Source organism: Ahaetulla prasina, chromosome 1 (assembly GCF_028640845.1).
Source record: "Ahaetulla prasina isolate Xishuangbanna chromosome 1, ASM2864084v1, whole genome shotgun sequence".
In the NCBI taxonomy this organism is placed as follows: domain Eukaryota; kingdom Metazoa; phylum Chordata; class Lepidosauria; order Squamata; family Colubridae; genus Ahaetulla; species Ahaetulla prasina.
Window position 1 is genome coordinate 159,467,835 of NC_080539.1, and position 17,824 is coordinate 159,485,658.

Genomic DNA, 17,824 nt, shown 5'->3' on the forward strand with positions numbered 1-17,824 from the left:
TCCCAGGATTTCACACCTGGTGGTATAAGGTATTTTGTTGTTTTCGGAGGAGTGAAGAACTTTTCTAGTAAAATATTTCTGGACGTGTTCTATTGTATTTTTGTCAGAGATGTGGTGTGGGTTCCAGACTAATGAGCTGTATTCAAGAATAGGTCTGGCGAATGTTTTATATGCTCTAGTTAGTAGTGTAGAGTTTTTGGAAAAGAAGCTGCATAAAAATATTATATAATATATTATATATAATTATATTATCTATAAAAATATTAAGGTTATTGTCTTTAGATTAGGAGATTATTGACTGATTATGTGCCATCAACTTGTTTTTAACTCATAGAAACCACATAGCTAGATTTTTCACATGACATTGTCTGCCTCGTCTGTTCTTTCATGTCTACCAATGATACATCCAATCGCCACTGTAACTAAGTCTGTCCACCTTGTGGCTAGTTGTTCTTTTCTTCTACTTTTCCTAAGAGCCTTTTTCAGAGAGGTAGATCTTGACATAATATGTTCAAAATGTGATCATTTAAGCCTGGTCATTTGTGCCTCAACTCTGAGTTGATTTGTTGGATGATCCATTGATTTCCTTTCTTAGTTATCCATGTATTCTCAGGAGTCTTCTCCAGCACCAAAGTTCAAAAATATCAATATGCTTTCTATCCTGCTTTTTCTAAAGTCCAACTTTCACTTCAATAGAGCATCAGAGAGAGTATCATGGCTTGCATAGTTCTGATCTTTGCAGGAATGACACATCATTACAGTATTTGAATATATTTTCCAAGGCCTTCATGGATACTCCATCAGTGTTAGCACTCAGTCTTTTAATTTGCTTCTACTTTCTAGTGAAGTAACATATGAAATGACACAATGTGATAACCTAAAGCTTTGCCATATATTGATCCTCTGAAATATGGAAGATTGAGCTGCACAATTTTTACAGTTGGCTGAATAAAGCTCTGTCATAGATATTTTTTAGTATTATTCCACGATAGCAGCAAAATGAATATTATGCTATCTAATTTGTTCTTCATAAAATGTTCATTATTGTCATAATTATATACTTACCAAACTGCATACTTTTGAAAGCGTATTTCCTATGCATGTTAAGCATGTCAATTCTCTTTGATGCCCAAGAAAATAAAATTCTCTAATGCCATTTTGTAGTACTTTGGGAAGATTATTTGGTATCACAATAAAAACCGAGTGTTTAAAACACAAGAGCATATGGGAGGCATATGATAACATTTTTAGTTGATTACTTAGTTTTTTAATCTCTATTCAGTTTCCAAAATGTATTCTTGGATCAATATGCTAGATGTTTCTGAAGAACTGACTTGGAATTTTATTTGTTCTATTAAATGTTTTAGGAATAATTTCATCCAAATAGAGTTTGTTTTGGTTTTGCCTTGCTTCATTCTCTTTTGCACTCTCCCTCCCTCCCTCCCCCTCTCTCTCTCTCTCTTGCAATGAAAGAATAGAATAGAATAGAATAGAATAGAATAGAATAGAATAGAATAGAATAGAATAGAATACTGTTCTGTTCTATTCTATTCTATTCTATTCTATTCTATTCTATTCTATTCTAGCTGCATGCTAAAGTGGTTTTGTCAGGCTTTTGGACATCAGGCTTTCTCATGTTTTCCCAATAGTGCAAGCAATCAAGGCTTGCCTCTTTTATCAAAAGTAATTGCAATATAGAAATCTAGCACCCTTCAAGTATTCCATGCACCTCATGCACACAATCAAAACAGTTTTGTAATGACAACTTCTCATAATAGCACAATACGTTAACTTTTTTTTACTTCAGGGATAGTAATGCCAATAACAGAATAAAGGATATGTTTAGGCAATCTAGTAAATGAATTTGAACTAGCACAGGGCTGATGTTCTGGATATGATCTGGATCTCCACTATCTTCAGGCACTACTATGCAGACAAATACCTCCTCTGGCACCCGTCAGGAAATAAAGGCTAGGATTACCATTACCCTCCACCTAGAAACAAACAACCTACTCTCTAATAAACAATTTGGTTTCAGAAAAAAATTATCCTGTAATCTGCAACTTCTACACTGCAAGAATATATGGACTACAAATCTCGATCAGGGCAAAGCAATAGACACAACTTATATAGACTTCTGTAAAGCCTTTGATTCAGTGGTACATGTCAAACTACTTCTAAAACTAAAATCCTATGACATCTGAGGGGTTATTTAGGACCCCTAAATAATTGAATAGCTGTATTCCTGTCAAACAGAAAACAAATGGTCAAAATAGGGAGCAACCTATAAAATCCTGCACTTGCTAATAGCGGTATCCCCCAAGGCAGCGTTCTAGGATCAACACTCTTCATGCTATACATAAATGACCTTTGTGATCATATTATAAACAACTGCATTCTCTTTGCTGATGATGTAAAAATATTTCACAAGAAGAGTCCTCCACTCCTCTGCTCGCAACAAAAATATCTTATGCCACCAGACTTGAAATTCTGGGCTTAGAAAACTTAGAACTATGCTGCCTTCGGTATGACCTAAGCGTAGCTCATAAAATTATTTGCTACAATGTCCTACCTGTCAATGACTACTTCAGCTTCAACCACAACAATACATGAGCACACAACAGATACAAACTTAAGGTAAACCGCACCAAACTCGACTGCAGAAAATTTGACTTCAGCAATAGTGGTCAATGCCTGGAATGCATACTTATATATATGCTCATATATTGTATAGTTATTTCACACTTATGCTTATATATACTGTGTGACAAAATAAATAAATAAAAATAAAATAAATAAACTTCCTCTGATAAACCAGTTGTAGCTTCGGTTCGGATTCCCCTCCGCCCATTCAATATTCCCCAATATCAATAGAGACAGAAACTACTGCATGTCAAATTAAGTGCCACTAACAATATTTACCACAATCTGTCCTGCAATTATTATAAAGATAAATGAATTTACTTATTTGCTAGCTGACTGGCATATATATCTAACTCAGCTTGTCTTTGGCTGCGTTCCACAAGCACATAGTCAGAAGAGGCTAAAGTGTGAATAGACTGTAGAAAAAGGAATCCTAGAGCATAATGGGCAATGCATGTCCACAGCATTAGACTGTACAGGCAGCAATGTGTAAAGAGACGTAGGTTTGTCCAAATCTGTCTTGTGCTGTATTCTTACTACCAGTTAGAGCAGCGGTTCTCAACCTGTGGGTCGGGACCCCGTTGGGGGTCGAATGATGATTTGCCAGGGGTCGCCTAAGACCATCGGAAATATGGGAAGTAGACTTGCGAGTCGAAGAATCGCGCTCCAATGGTTGACTCCACGAGCCAGCTGCAGGCTCTTCAAATCGCTAGCCGAATTTGGCTTCAGGCGCGATGAATTAAAAAAGAGAGAAATCTTTGCTCTGATGTCTCCCTCTCAAGCCAGCTGCAATCACTTCCAATCGCTAGCCTAATCTGGATTCAGGCGCAATAAACTTAATAGGGGAGGAGTCTCTGCTTTAATGCCTCCGTCCTCAAGGCAATCGCAAGCAGTTCAGATTGCTAGCCAATAGGGTTTCAGGCGCGATAAATTCAAAACGAAAATAATTTTATGGTTGGGGTCGCCACATCGTGGGGAATTGTATTAAAGGGGTCACAGCACTATAAAGTTTGAGAACCACTGAGTTAGAGGAATATTGCATAGAATGTTTTGCTTAAGAATAATTACATAATCGCATCCAAACTAATGTTATGCACTGGATCTTATCAAACATATATTCTCCTCCCCCCCCAAGTATATCTGCCTTGTCAGAATATTCAAGGTGATTGGCTTAGTTACTTAGCAATTAAAAATGATCCACACTTAGATCCTGCATTTTTCCAGCTCCATAAATTGCTCATCACAAGGCCTAGAGAAGCTATAATTCAGATAACCCAAGACTATTCTACCCTGTTCATCTGTTCCATTTTCCAAAGAGTCACTGAGCATGTACTTCAGGTTTTCAGTTGCTCATCAAAAGGATGCAAGCTTGAAAGGAAAACTATAAATTGTCTTAAAAGACTTAAGTTCTCAAAATGATTGAATGTTTAACTCTTCCTTTTTCAAATGGTGAAGAGTAATTGAATGGATGGTTTTAGAATATTTTGAAATTGAAGCTATTGAAATTGTTGCTTCAAAAGAAACTGAAATTAAAATTCCCAATTGATTCAGATATTATGAGTAGCAATTGCAAGACTGGGCCTAATATGCCACCTATTACAGCAAGGAAGCTTCTGGAAAAATCAGGCACGTGGTCCTTACAGAAGTTTGACCTCAGGCTGTTCAGGTGACTTCCAGTTAATTCACTGGCATTCATTCTGTGCATACCAGGTTTTGCCACATATAAATGAGCTATCAAAATCCTTATGGTGATTCTGTTCACGATAGCTCGTTGACTATTGAGTTCTCAATTGGTTATGCTTCAAAAATTCCACCTGACTTATAAAGGGAGGTGGGATTGTCGTAATTGCTGCTGAAAGTTCATAACATCTGCTCCTTGCATACTATGACAAGAAGAAGAACAGTGCCCAACTTGACAAACCATCACAAATGTTAGCTTTGTTCACCAACAAAACTATGCTTCTCCCGCCATAAATAAAACTCCTGAAATGTAATGCATAATTCTTGAAAGTGTCAACTCAGTTACTGTAAGCTGCAGGGTATGCACCAGGAGGGGAAAAATCAAGATGGTGGGGCTTCAACTTTGTGGTTGAAACCCCTTCCACTTTATAAATAGAGTCATCTAAAAATAGCACATTACCAGACATCCCTGCATTTGATCTCTTAGAAGAGAGCATGAAAAATGGAATTAATTCACTCCACAAAGGATCTGGGCCTTGCAAAATACCGAGCGTGGTTTCCCTTTATACCTGGAGCAGAGGAATGGGTACAAATCTCTTACATGTAAGATCAGTTACCATTATGAGTGCATTGTCACACAGCTATATTTGAGCAAAAATCATTACATTTATTCCTGTAGAGCAGGGGTCTCCAAGCTTGGCAACTTTAAGACTTGTAGACTTCAACTTCCAGAATTCTAGAATCCATACAAATGTGGAACAACTTAGCAAAGTTGCCAAGCTTGGAGACCCCTGATGTGGGGGGGGGGGCAGAATCAAGAATCAAGGCCAGAAAAGCAGTTAGGGCACAAATGCTGCAATTTTCTACAGCTCTTGAAATGAAATAAGTCTTTTCCTGGGTTGGCGCAACAGTAGCTGCGCAAGCCTGGAAAAAAGACACAACTGCTTTGATGGATGACCTGTAAGCAATTTCTTAATTGGTACTTCCTGCTCAGTGGTGGGTTCAAACATTTTTTACTATCAGTTCTGTGGATGTGGCTTGGTGGGCATGGCATGGCTTGGTGGGCATGGCTTGGTGGGCGTGGCAGGGGAAGGATACTGTAAAATCTCCATTTCCACTCCACTCCAGGGGAAGGTTACTGCAAAATCCCCATTTCCTCCTGATCAGCTGGGACTTGGGAGGCAGAGAATAGATGGGTGCGGGGACAGTCAGAATTTTTACTACCGGTTCTCCGAACTACTTAAAATTTCCACTACCGGTTCTCCAGAACTGGTCAGAACCTGCTGAAACCCACTGCTGCTCCAAAATTCTTTGTTGCCTCTTAATCAGAAAGTGTGCATAGCCCTTTTACTATTAATATACTAGAAGGAAGGAAGATGTTACCAAAGTGTGCTTTTCTTCTCACTGTCTTCTTTCTTCTGGAAGCAGACAGTGGAAGCCAGGGGCAGAACGTTGCACATACAAATGTGGAACAACTTAGCAATGACATCACTTCATCCACTACATGTTTCAATGCTGGCAAATGAGACATGTTCAGCTCTACGCTCCTGCGAGTTGAGTCAATCCATGATGAGTTATCAAGTAATATATCTGCCATTTCTAAAATGCAACTAGCCAGGTGAAAAATGAATCATTCCTTTTTCTTCCTCTTGCAGATGATACTTTTCTTTAAAACTTGCCCTGGGAAAAACCTTGGCATGTTCTGAGGAAACAAAGAATACAGTTAGACTCAAATGGCCATTTACTTAAACTTATTTCTGACACTATTGCGGAAGATTCTTCTTTTAGAAATTTTATATGAAATTCCTCTAGGATGTTCACCACGCAATCATTACTAGAGATGTCTTTTAGCCAGGATTTATGATTATCTTCACATTCAAGATAAAATGTTCCTTCTTGATTCCATGAAATTAGATTTTAATCCAAAACAAAACAAAAAGAACTAACAGAATAATTATGTTGGTTGTCCCAAAAAGAAACAATATCTTTTAAGCTGAATGGGTAAATAAAATACGAAATTTTCATCTTATGGTACAGTAATATTCATTTCAGAAAAAGACACAAAAAGAATGTACATTTGAACAAAATGGGCTATGTTTTCTTGATTTTTTTTTTTTCTTTGTAGAATTTATGCAATAAACCCAAATTATCCATTCTGTTTGAATTGTTTATAAAGATTTAATAGAAGAGATTTGTAAGGACGTTGAAATTGTATAAGCATATGGGCATTTCCAGATGGAAATGTTTTCAGACCTGGATGTTTGAAATGGCAGGGATGGGCAGTGTGTTTCCCTCCAGATGTTTCTGGAACTTCAAATCCCTTATGCCGTTACCAGCGGAGCGGATAGTAAATGATGAAGGGAATTTTAACCCAACAACACTGAGGAAGGCTGTTGGTTACCAATCATTTTTGTTTGAGAAAGGTCAAAATGAAAAGGATAAACTCTGGAGAGTATGCAAATACAGCAACCAGTTCTACTGTTGCCTACTGTATTTGTATTCATTAGAACAGGAGTCCCCAAACCCTTGGGCTGTGGACAGACAGCAGTCCATGGCAAGCAAGAAACTGGACATGCAAACAAGCACGCCCTATCCATGCACGTGTGAGATGCAGGCAGCAGACAAAACCACACCCCCTCCAGTCTGCAGAAAAACCTCTCTCCATGGAACTGGTTCCTGGCACTCAAAAGGTTGAGGGCCACTGCATAAGAATACTTGTAGTTAATGCAAAGCATCCTTTTCCAATGCAATAGAATGTCAGGGATTGAGACCTTACACTGGGATGAAATCTAAAATTTTTCCCTACCGGTTCTGTGGGCGTGGCTTAATTGGTGGGTGTGGCTTGGTGGTCAGGTGACTGAATGGGTATGGTCAATAATAATAAAAAATAAAAATAATAAAATATACAAAACTTGGGAGGCACCGGTCTACCTTCTTTAAAAATAGACACCCCGGTCTACCAATTGCCTTTTACTGACAGGCCCCAGTCTACCTTCTTTAAAAATACTACAGCGCGGCAGTCATTTAAGGCTGTTTGCAGCTATATCACCACCGAGAGCTTCAGGGACAGAGAAGAGGAACAGCGAAGCGTGAGCAGTGGGGGGGGAGCAGGGATTTTTGCTACCGGTTCTCTGAACTACCTGCTCCCATCACTACCGGACCGCCCGATCCAGTCCAAACCAGGAGCATTTCACCCCTGCCTTACACGTCTTTCAGTCCATCAACTGGATTAACTCTCTGGAAGCTGAAAAGAACTGGAACAAATTTGGGGTTGAAATCCACCAAATAATTCGAAATGGGCTAGATCTGACCAAGGCTTGCAAAGATTAAAAAACCCAGAAATTTATTCCCTAGTTCATCCCTGATAGGGAATGTTAGTGACTGCTCCGTTTCAAGCCGCCTCCTTTCAGACAAGAGCTTTTGACTTTGGGGGGGGGGCATTTTAAATCCTGCAAAGCTTTAAAGATTTTCCCTACCTTTATTCCAATAAAAGCATGTAGGATGGGATGCGTATTTGCCTGTGGCCATATTCCCCTTCCCCAATTCCCATTCATTTTACCTGCAACAGCTTGTGACAAGAGCCTTGATTTTTTTTGTCAATTCCTTAATCAACAAAGGGGACATACTTTAATAACTAAAAAAATGTCTTGTCTTGTCTTGTCAACCAGGTGGAATTAACAAACGTTTTGCCAGTTTCTCCTGCCAACTCAAATGAGGGGTGGGTAGGTGGTAAATTAAGTGCTTTTCTTTTCTTTTTTCTTTTCTCTTCTCTTCTCTTTTCCTTTTCCTCTTCTCTTCCCTTTCTTCTTCTTTTTTTTACAAGTTCACTGATGAAAGCATGAAAAGCAGATCTTTTCTTTGAAAACTAGGTGGAAATATTTCTTCCAATTGCTCCTCACAGTCTAAGACACTGGAAAAACACTGTTTTCTTTTGTTTTTGACCACCGCATCAGCAGACATACCAGATAGGAAAGTACCAAGTTCAAAAGGGATTCAAGGAAAGGGATCTCATATGTAACCTGTCAGTGGAAAACAGGTGTCCTCCAAAACCTACCCACTGATGCTTGCTTTCCTGGCATGGATAGGTGGAGGACATAGGAAGGAAAATCTACCAGTCAGAGGCCATGATAAACACTATCTGGACAGAACATTGGGCTTTCACCATGGCTAAAGTAGACAAAGGGGTTGAAATCTGGGAAGAGATTTCTCAGGCAAGCTTCATTTCCAAAAAGTTTAGGCCCAAGAGTCAGTAGCTTAAAGTTGCATTGTGGAAAAGCTGTAGACAGGGAAATAATCCTTCTTAAAGAAAGTGGATAAGAGGCAACTGCAGAAAAGAAGTAGAAGTTGCTGAAAGGATGCTGGCTGGCTGTTCTCCACACAGCCTCAGTCATTTGGCTCTCCCGATTTTCTGTTAGGTATTTTTTCTAGCTCAGCTCAGAGATCTTAGATTTGAACTCTCTGTTACTGTACTACCCTTCCCACATTAATTTGCAAACACAAGTTTGAGAAGACATTTGTCACCACAATGCACTTTTGGTGAAAAATGTATTAACTTCAGTAACTGTAGATAATGTTGACTGCTTTTTCTATTTGTCAGACATGACAATCAACGGTTCCCAGTTGCATACGTATATCTCATATGGAAGAATGTTCACAACCACTCACTGCAAATGCTTGCTCTCCATCTTCGAATGAACACTCATCAAACTTTTAACGATGTCTCCCAGTTCCTCCCCCTCCCCTCATTTCCACTTCAACAGCATTTCATAACCACATTATTAATCTATGGAGGAGAGTAAACAGCTGGAAGTCAACATTCCCCAAATGCTGGACCAAAGCAGGGCTGTGTCCTGCCCCAGATGTCATCTGCACTCAGGCAGAAGGCAGAGCTATTCCTTTGCCTGGGCCTCTGCCTGGGCCATTGCCTGGGCTCATGAAGAGTTCAACAAATGACCCTAGTCTGAATCATCCTCTTCATGCTGTCTGGCCAAATTGATAGTTCAACTAAGACAAACTATCTTGAAGGATGTATAGGCTAAGTACTTTTGGAGTCTCAGCTTTGAGACAGAAGCAGAACTCTCTTCTGAGCTGAGCCTTCCAGCAGGGCAGACAGGAATGCCTGCAAGGAGGCCCTAGACAGGAAGCAGAAGAGCCTTGTCTGGTTTCCTCACATCACCCATGCCCTCTGCTCCTCTCGGCTTCTTAAAGCTTGCAGGCAGCCCAGCTGGGTGAAACAGTCAATGTAAATCTGTTCTTTGGATACGCAAAATGGGTCTTTCCTTAATAGAATAACAGAATGGAGGCCTTCTAGTCCAACCTCCTGCTCAAGTAGAAGACTCTATACCATTCCAGACAAACGGTTGTCTCTACTTAACAATCTCTTCTTAAAAAACTCCAATGATGGAGCATCCGCAACTCCCAGAGGCAAGCCACTCCAACGATTAATTGCTATCACTGTCAGGTAATTTCTCCTTAGTTCTAGATTGGAGTTCTCTTTGATAAGTTCTTCGCATCCTGTACTTCATATCCTGCCTTCAGGTGCTTCGGAGAAAAGCTTTAAGCCTTGGCCTGATCTCAATCAGTCCTTCAGATAAGACAAAACCTTCTTCAGGTAGATGCAGAAAGTGAGGGAAGGAAAGCACCCATGCAAGCATATTTGAAATTAAATTGAAGCCCACTCCTGTTTCAAGTGGCCCAGGAGTGGGGACAGTAGTTAGATTTTGTTCCAAGCAGCCGACACTAAGGAAAACATAACCATCTCTAAGCCTTTTAAGCGAACTGTTTTGGTTGTGGGGAAGGAATTGTTTTTGGGAAGTGGCTATAGGCTGCTTACCAATTAGCACCGCCTCAGTGTTAAAGACTGAGCTTGTCAGCTGGAAAGCTACTCCCCAGCTTCTGCCCATCTAACAGTTTGAAAGCATGCAAATGCAAGTAGATAAATAAGTACCACTTCGGTGGGAAGGTAACAGCATTTCATGTGCCTTTGGCATATAGTCATGCTGGCCACATGACCACAGAAATGTCTTTGGACAACGCTGGTTCCCTTGCCTTAGAAACGGAGATGAGCACATGATTGGACAGAGGAAATTTTTATCATTTTTACCTTTATGTCGCTAGCTCATTTTCCCCCTGCTTCTAGAGCAAATGTATCCATATTCCAAGAATGTCAGAAATCGCCAGTATTCTTTCCCCTCCCAAACCTTGTAAATGGGTGCAAGAACTAAGACATTTGAGGAAAGGGTGATAAAAAAAAACCAAACCAACAGGTGAGATAAAATTTCTCCAGAACTCTTTCCCTCAACCATTTCCATAGTACGGTGTGATTAAGAATTGCAATTTTCTAGGCACTCATGTGGGAATAACTCCTGCCACCACTATATCAGAAGGTTTACTTCTAAGTAAGTATGTCTAAGGTTATGTTGCCTGCTGCATTGGTTTTTTGGGGTCCTTAACATTCATGTTCTGGGTCACAACAATTCAAGTCACATTTTTATATAACCTTCTTTCTCTATCGCTTACAAGAGCTCAAATATATTATAGCATGATACTATAGGACTTCCAATACGCTTGTTGAGGAACAAAAGCAGAAGGATGCTACCACTGTCATATCCTGCTTGTACTACAAATATTTAAGGGATATCTGATTGTCTGCTGGTGGAACGTAACACCAGCCTAGATTGTCTTTTCAGCATGAACTAGGAGGACTCCCTTTTGACTGCAAGGACTTTAATGTACTATTGTGCATATCTAGGCACTTGCATCACTGGATACGTTTTGATAACTCAAGATAGCCACTCAAGAATTTACACAGGTGAAAAAAAAAACCCAACCTGTTACCTATTGTTCATCTGTGCCTAAGTATCTGTAGCATGAGACTTTTCTTTCCTTCTTACTTACTTACTTTCATTTGGAAACTCTCTTTCTTTCCCTGAGCCATCAGATAGGCATGATTGAAGAGGAGACAGTGTGAACTCTTCCAAGAGTGTGTATTTTAAAAACTCGGCAGACAAATTTATCTGGCAACTAAATCTGAAAGTGGAAAAGAACCTTCTCAAAAAATCAAATTAGCAGTTATATGGGACAGGATTTGGCCTTCCACTGAAGCTGAACTGGCTTGTTAGGACCTAATATTTCTTTCAATTTGGCATATTGAGCCTCGCTTTTCGTAGCGCATGAATAGGGAACATTCCTTCACTTCTACAGGCGCATCTACCAAGAATATTTATAGAATTTTGCCTCTGGGCCAAAACAAGATCATTTGACTAGCTGATGCTCATATATGTAAAAGATTCTGAAAGCGTTATAAATAATATAGGAAGCATGAAAGAAGAACTCAACTATTTCTTCTCCACCCCTTTTCGATGAAGGAAGTCTACATTGAGAGTAGGCAACTTTTGACCTTCCATATGTTACAGAACTACAATTCTCCGTACTCCTTTCCACAAGTATACTACTACTCAGGGATGAAATCCAGCAGGTTCTGACAGGTTCTGGAGAACTGGTAGTGGAAACTTTGAGCAGTTTGGAGAACTGACAAATAGCACCTCTGACTGGCCCCAGGGTTGGGTGGGAATGGGGATTTTGCAATATCCTTCCCACAGGAGAGGGGAGGGAATGGGGATTTTGCAGTATCCTTCCCCTGCCACGCCCAGCATGACATGCCCATTAAGCCACACCACACCCATCAAGCCACGCCCATGGAACCGGTAGTAAAAAAAATTGGATTTCACCATTGCTACTACTATATTATACTACTATACTATTGAGATAGTAGAAGTTTAAATCAGCAATATATTGTGGGCCTGTGGAAGCTGTAATACAAATATAATCCTTCATGGGATGAGAAACCTTGACTATGATGGTGACCCCTTGGAGGATTATTACTGTTCTTTCAAAAAGAACAGCTTGCAGATGCTCACTCACGACACAAAGGAAGTCGAGTTAGAGGAGTGAAGCTGGTGCAGGTAGCCTTCAACTTACAACCACAATTAAACCCAAAATTTCTGTTGCTAAGCGAGATAGTTGTTAAATGAATTTTGCCCCATTTTATCACCTTTCTTGACCCAGTTGTTAAAGTGATTCACTGCAGTTGTTAAGTTAGTAACATGGTTGTTAAATGAATCTCACTTCCCATTGACTTTACTTCTAAGAAGATTGCAAAAGGTATTCACATGACCCTGGGACATTGCAACAGTCATAAGTACATGCCAGTTGCCAATAAGAAATAAGACGAACTCTAGATATAACCGTCAATAGACTGGGTGAGAAGTTTGTTTAGAGTTTATGACACAAACACAGCTCATCCCAGTTTGCAAAAAATAAATGCAAAACATTCAAAGACTCCACTTTATGAACACATTCATAAAAGAGGGCTGGAGGTTCCTATTGCAGTTTGTAATATATTGCATCTTACACTTAATTCTTGCATTAAAACGCCTTGTTCATACCTGTGCACTTTTTTCCCTTGAAAATGCCTTATGATATAGAACTCAACATATAGTATCTATAAGCAACAAACTGAGGAAAATCTAATCAGTAATGTACTATTATACCATAAATATGTCTCATCTGCTTGTGATTATTAGCACATGACATGAGGTGTTCACTATTTCTCGCTGTCTTGCAAATATCTCCAGTCTCTTATTCTGTTCACTTTTTTTCAACTTTTCTTTTTCTTCAGTTCCCAGAATAAAGTCTGATTATTTAACAGCATTTCCCCCAAGTCATTATAATCTTAATTTTGCATGTGCATTGAGAGCTTCTGCACCGGAGACAAATTCCTTGTGTGTAATCAGCTTGGCCAAATGGAGTATTCTATTCTACTCTAATTTTAATTTATCCATTCCTTTTTCCAATTATTCCATCCCATCAGCATGTTCAGCTTCTCCTGAACCAGGCCTTTCTGCTTACTTTTCTTCTTATCCAACTTCATGAAGTTATTTGTACATGACTACTACACCGAAGGATGACTCAGATAAAATCCACCACCAAATGTATACATAATAATTATATATTATAATATAATAATATATTTTAGGGCAAATTAAGTTTTCAGTTGCTTTCCCAGTTTGTATGCACATAAACATAAAGGCACATGACCTTATTATGACAGGCTACAGCAGCATTTCTCAAGCTCAGCAACTTTAAGATGTGTGGACTTCAACTCCTAGAATTTCTCAGCCAATCTTGCTGGGACAGTTGAAGTCCACACATCTTAAAACAGCCAAGGCTGAGAATGAACACATGAAGTTACTTCTGAGTAGTTACTTTATTGTTGTTTGCCTAGGAACAGAATCTTGCCAGACTAAAGCAACTGTCTGTATCACTATAGACATGCTCTGTGGGACCCCCAAAAATGACTGGGATATCGGCGCTTCTTCGGAGCCCCGAAGCTGCATGCCGTATCACCATGATGCTGTTCACGCCCCTCTGGGAAGCAGCCCCTCCCTCCTGAGACTCCAAATTACATTTCACCACAGAAACACTGGACTACAAATTAGTATCCTTTCATTACCAACATAGAAGTATTGGTAATTTTCAGATAACTTTATCTTCTATTCAGAAGTTCTCATTTAGAAAGACCTAGACATATAAGCCTCCACATGTGGCAGTACTAAACAAACTAATCTGATTTTGAAAAAGCTAAGCAGACTGAGACTTGGTTAGTAGTTGAATGGAAGACTGTTGGAAAATCCAGTATTGGAGGCTAGATTGGAAAGTTGGAAAAACCATCCTAGAAGAAAGTATACGGATGTGTTGACATAGTCATCACCAGCAGTCAAACTCAACTTGAAAAATTATTTGGCAACAGTAATGGAATGATAATCCCCCTCATTCTAGAAAGAATAATCACGAGGAGAAAAAGGTTAAGGCAGAATGAATTGTGGCTGGGCCAAAATTTCCAAAACTACCAGTACTTTTTCAGTTGTTCTTGGGATTAGGAGTGAAACAAAAATCAGGCAACCCAGAGATTCAGGGAGCAAAAAAAGATATTCTCCCACCCCCAAAAAAAACTTCATGTGAGGAGCTACCACCGCTCTTCTTGAAACTTCGAATGCAATGAAAGTTTCAGGATTTTTGCTTTTCAGGAAAGCCTTCTAGGAAACGCAGCAATGAAGAGGCTGTAAAAGAAACCGCACACTCTGTACAAGGGCATAAGACTTGAAATGTGAAAGCCAGACAGCAAGAATTTTTTAAACCAAAAAAAAAAAAAAAAAGATGGACTTTCCTCAATTAACTTGTACAATTAAATAAATGGCAACTTCCACTCTCCAACGTTCATCTACAGTAATGATTAAAAATTATGTTGTTAACTTTTCAGAGGGATAATTTGTTCAAGAAATTGCGAAAGCGTGTAAAGGAAAAGTGATGAATCCCTTTCCTTCATTATTTTTTAGAACAACCTTCTGCCAATACTCAGTCATCCAGGTCATGGTTGTCCCAAAGGTGCTTTTTCAAAAGACAACTGGATTTTTATTGTTTTTCTTTGTAGATGTTTTACTTCTTATCCAAGAAGCTTCTTCAGCTCTGACTGGATGGTGGGGAATGGAAGGATTTATATTCCTTGCAGAAAGCTGGTCATTTGCATCCTTTTAGAGAGTCATTGAGGCCACTTGGAGGTTTGTCTGCATCCTCAGGGTCACCTGAGTAGTGCCAATGGGTGTGGATCCTTCTTGGAACAGCTGAAAGGATTGTGTCGTGGAGCTGTGTTTTCTTCAGGATGTTTGCACTACTCAGGTGACCCAGATGACACAGACAAACCTCCAAGTGGCCTCAATGACTCTCTAAAAAGAATGCAAATGACCAGCTGTCTGCAAGGAATATAAATCCTTCCATTCCCCACCATCCAATCAGAGATGAAGAAGCTTCTTGGATGAGAAGCGAAACGTCATCAAAGAAAAAAACAAGGAAGTCCAGTTGCTTCCTGAAAAAACCACCTTTGGGGCTTCTCCCAATGCCTTGCAGGTACATTAAATTTTAAATTGCATCGTCTTCAGCTTTATAGCTAAAGGTTTCTTACAACAGTCCACAGGTTAATCTTACACATCCAGAAGGCACATCATGTTCGTGCACCCTAAGGGCACATTCCAAACACTCCACCATTTCAGTGCGGTTGCAGTGGGACAAAATGAAGCCAATGTATAACTTTACTTTTTCTGGAATTTCAAATGATTTAATCAAACTGTGTTTTATTAGCACGGGCTGGCATGCTAGAGCCTGCCTGTTTGTCTTTGTAAAGATAACATCGCTAGATTTTATTTGATTTTTTCTGAGAGGAAAAGAATCACCAATCTCCTAGAATTCTCAGCTTTGGTATTGTTAGTTTAGCATATTCTATCACAGGCTTTGGACACTGATGTATCTTGCTCTCCTCTCCCTAATGAACTATGTTCTCTTCTATCTAAAACTCAAAGCATTATGACTGTATATCGATACAACTAAAAGGTAGGATGGGCTTTTGAAGTTTGGGAGGATGTGGAGATTGATCTTCCCGTGGAAAAAGCCAAGGGGAAAATTTACAAAGCAGGATTGATGAGTGCCGAGTCAGAATATTTTCCTTCTTTTTTCTCTCTCTCACTCTCTCCTCCTCCTCCTCCTCCTTAGGAATTACTTTTAAGACAAGCCTGAAATGTAGCCAGACGCAGATTTAAAGCCAAAGGAGTGTTGCTCTTTAAAAGCCTGGGAGCAAAGCAAAGCAAAGCAACAAGGTACAGGCTCACAGATAATGGCTGGAGTCTGACGTTAGAAAAATTGAAACTGGAAAAAGGACAACAACTGTCTGGACCACAAGAATAAGTAACTGCTGGAGCAGCCCAACAAAGGAAATAGTACATTCATCATCACTTACAATCTTGAAATTAAGACTGGATGGCTTTCTGGAAGATATGCTCTACTTTAAGCACCAGTGTTGGAGTCGATAATATTAATTTGCTTTTGAAAAAGAAGAGTGGTTCTTTCCTATGGAAAGCTGCCTGGAGAAAATACAGTCATCTGCATTGAAGGAGAAGGTCAGACTAGGTGCTTTTGGTGCTGTCAGATGGTTCGGGAAATTATATAAATACACATTATTCATTTTTTTTTCAACACAATAGAACTTCTATAATTACACTATAGCTATTATATGTAGGTGCAGGACCTTTTTCAAAGAGGTACAAGGTGTCCAGTCCAGACCCATCAAATTATTAGAGCTTCATCTAATGGACCAAAACTTTTTTCTAACATTTTGTCCTAGGGGCTATCAGAGCTTTTGAAAGTCTCAGGATGAGCCCAGAGCGAAGGAGAGAAGAACAATTTCCAGGAAAAGACAGTTCCTCGCGTAAACTTTGTGCATGTCTAGTCAGAAGTATTTCAAGGAAATCGCATACCTTGAAAGTTCGAATCAATTCATGGAAGATCCATGGATAATCAGAGTGACTGCCTCGGAAGGCTATCTGCTGGAGGAGTAACTGCCTTCCTTGGGCGGTTGGTTGGCCACTGTGAGAGAAGATTGCTGGACCAAGATGGGCAGGGTCTGATCCAGCAGTACATTGCCTATGTGTTTGTGTTATATTCCTACCATTTTTTTTAAACCCCTCATTTGGGCAGGAGGGAGGCTCTCAAACTACAGAATTGCTGGTGCAGATCAGTGATAAGCTAATGTGTTGCATAATGAAAACATGAGAAGATGTCAATTGGATCAAGCCAAAGACTTATCTAGGCCAACATGCAGTATCATACAGTGGCCAACCACATACATTTAAGAAGACCACACAAGCAGGACAAGAGAAAATGCAATGAACTAAGCAGTGATCTCTCTCCCTCTCTCTCTCTCTCTCTCTCTCTCTCTCTCTCTCTCTCTGTGTGTGTGTGTGTGTGTGTCCCCAACAACACTCATTTCTCAATAGTCAGTAGTATAAACATTCACAAAAACATAATAGAAGAGAACGGCTCAAAGTTATAGATTTTCTTCATTTCCTGTACCACCCTAATTTCTCAGATAGCAAAGTCTAAATTCCTGCTCATCCACGAAGCTTGATCCAGTTTGGCTCTTATTTAAGTCCATCTTGCAAAGCTGCTACAGAGATGAAAGAAAAAGGGGAGAGAGGATGCCAAACTCCTTAGTGGATAGAAATGATATGGATCCAGCGCCATGCCTCACTGAGAAATAGATTTGCTTTCAAACATCTTGAATATATCCCTGCTACAAATGAATTAATTAGTCGTGGCATTTGGATTTAGGCCTCTTAATGGCTTGATCAGAAGATCCAATGCTTTGCCAGATGCTATGTTGTACTCATTTTGCAAAAACTATCGGGCCACATCCATCAGGTCAAATGATTAGAATTGGAATGTAAATCCCGTTGTCAGATTAAATTGGCTGAAATCCAAATCATGTTTAGGTTTAACAGTTTTATGGACCTCAGCCAACTCAAGGAGAAATCTCATCCTACAGATGTCAAATATAAGACGCTGGATTCGCTGGTGTGTCTTTTATCTGGCCTCACTCTAAAGGAACTTCAGC